The sequence below is a fragment of the Carlito syrichta genome, unplaced genomic scaffold, assembly GCF_000164805.1.
Source record: "Carlito syrichta isolate Samal-C Ts95f unplaced genomic scaffold, Tarsius_syrichta-2.0.1 Scaffold302478, whole genome shotgun sequence".
Classification (NCBI taxonomy): domain Eukaryota; kingdom Metazoa; phylum Chordata; class Mammalia; order Primates; family Tarsiidae; genus Carlito; species Carlito syrichta.
Window position 1 is genome coordinate 49,958 of NW_007246574.1, and position 2,662 is coordinate 52,619.

Here is a 2,662-nt window from a genome sequence, read left to right on the forward strand (position 1 = left end):
TTCCCAGTAGGGGGATTGCGGGTCATATGGAAGGTCAATTTTTAGAGCTTTTAGGAATCGCCACACTGCTTTCCACAGAGGTTGCACTAGTTTACACTCCCACCAACAGTGTAGAAGTGTTCCCTTTTCACCACACCCTCCAGCAGCTGTTATTTTTTGAGTTGTTGATAATTGCCATTCTGACTGGAGTTAGGTGGTATCTCAGTGTGGTTTTGAAAAATCTAGATTCTTAAAAACATTTTTCTTCTATAAGAATTTTAGCTGGCAAAGTAACACCTATGCTAAATGTCTCAATTGCTATATTTGGCTTGAAATGTGGATAATGATTTTTAAAGACAAAAATTAAAAACCCAAACTTTACCTGTATGAAATCCATGTGTACACCTAATCCTGAATTGTACCACATATCTTTAAAATAAAATATAATAAATAAAAATGATATAACATCATATGCATTCGCAGTAAGTTGCACTCTTGAAAGTAATTTTGGCAGTCTAATTATCCTTAAATGTTTTATGTTGTGCCCATTCCCTGTGTTCTATGTGTCCTGTTTCATTCCTCCTGTCAGACACTAGGTTTTGAGAAGTTATTTTTTCCCCCTGAGACCAGTAGAAACAGATCCGCAGGAAGTGGACCAACCATAAGACATTGAAAAAGGTTCCATGTAGAACTAAGCCCTTCCCCTACCTTCACCATTTTATCCAGATGTATTGCCTTGCCTGACTTGCCTAATGACTGCTTCCTGTGATCTTGGCTTAGGTTGGGTGTTGGGTGTCCTCTGGGGTGCACTTACCCATCCGGCCTCTGCTTTCACTTCTGCCTAGATGGTGGCACCAATCTAGATTCCCCTTTAAATCTAATCTCTACGGGTATTTTTTCTCTGTCACTCTTAATTTGCTGAATCTTGGGAGATGGAAGAGACCACACTCAATCGATGGCAGAAATCATATAATAACTTCCAAAAGTCTTTAATGCTGATGTTAAGTAGTGAAGATAAAAACAGAGAGCAATAACTTTTCTGATGTAGCTTGGGCAAGTGTTTGGTTAGAAACTGACACACACACACACACACACACACACAAAACTAGCTGGAGATAAATCGCCTTCACCAGGATGACTGTCAAATACACGCACATGCACGCAGAGACACACACACACTCTGTTTTTCCATCCAAGATTCTTGCACTTCTAATCCAGACAAGCATATACCTGAATGCATTTTGCTGTTTCATGTCTTTATTTTCTTTTAAAGCCTGTTTTAGGTGTTCACTTTAGCTTTGCTGCATTTGCACAAAAGTGTTGAAAGTTCCTCTAAAGAAGCTGGTCACATAATGCATTTTCCTTGGTCTCCCAAATCATGCTAAAGACAGACTTGAGCAGACTCTCTTGGTATAGGGTATTGATGGTTCATATTTAAAGAAAATCTATTCCAATTCATTTTTATTATTCTATTATGTGTACTTTATTTAATTGCTAATTAGCTGATAGGAAAATCAAGTATCATAAACTTTCATTAATAGGTTTTTCTGGCTTAGAATAATTTCAAAGAAGGAAAATATGGTTCTATAGTTTCGTTATAGGGTTACTAATAGCACAAAAGAAAATCTCTATTTGGATGTGTCTGTAAAGAAGAGTGCACCGTCCTTCAAATCCTGCTCTTATTTTAGCAGTCTCTAGTATCACCTGTACAGATGGCAAGCAGTGCTTTTTCATAAAGCCCTAAAGCACAATTCTGAAAAGAAAATATATAATGTATTTGAAATAAAGTGTCATAGCATTTGTGAAAAAGAACCATAATTCCTCTGAACAGCACTATGACAGAGACAGTGACCATAACCTTTCTAAAATGAACTACTTTTCTCATCTAAAAAGTTAATATTTCTTACACACTATTCCCAGTGAAAGTTAATAAAAAATACTCTGGTTATAGTCAATAGTATGTGGCTTATCTAAAGTTGATTAAACCTTAATGTGTATTTATTAGAACAATAACTTGTTTCAGAATTAAATCTTCTCAACTTTAGAAAGAAATGTTCTTTTATATTTGTGTAATATATTTAAATAATTGTAAATATATTTGTAATGATTATTACAAATCAGTTGTAGAATGTGGAGAGCAAATTGACAATATGTCTCAAAATATTTAAGAATGTTTATACTTATCGATGTAGTAATTATACCTTAAGAAATATATCTTAAGAAAGTTATCACTTATGAATAAGTACAAAGATTTATGGTAAACTATATACACAATAATATTATGTGTAGTAGTGAAAAACTAAAGAAACACAGTAATGTGAGCTAGTTTATGGACTTCACAGTTTGCACAATGGTATACTATGATCCAGTAAAACATATTTCTGTAGGTAGCAAAACTTATTACTTATATCAGTATACATATATACTTATTACTGATATATGTCTTTTAGATAAAGGCTGAAAAGTATCATCTGTCTTAGTCCATTCCAGCTGCTATAACAAAACACGATAGGTTGGGTGGGTGGCATATAAACAACAGAAATTTATTTCTCACAGCTCGGAGACTGGCAAGGCCAAGATCAAGGCTCCAGCAGATTTGGTGTCTGCTAGGAACTGCTTTCTCAAACAGTGTTTTTCTCTTTCTTTCTTTTTTTTTTTTTTGAGTTGGAGTCTCACTCTGTCA

At 34.7% G+C, this 2,662-nt stretch overlaps 1 pseudogene; it reads right to left on the reverse strand.

Moving 5' to 3' along the window:
- Nucleotides 1-1,663: 1,663 nt before the first annotated feature.
- The window catches only part of LOC103259094, a 21,366-nt pseudogene continuing 20,367 nt past the window's right edge, over nt 1,664-2,662 (reverse strand).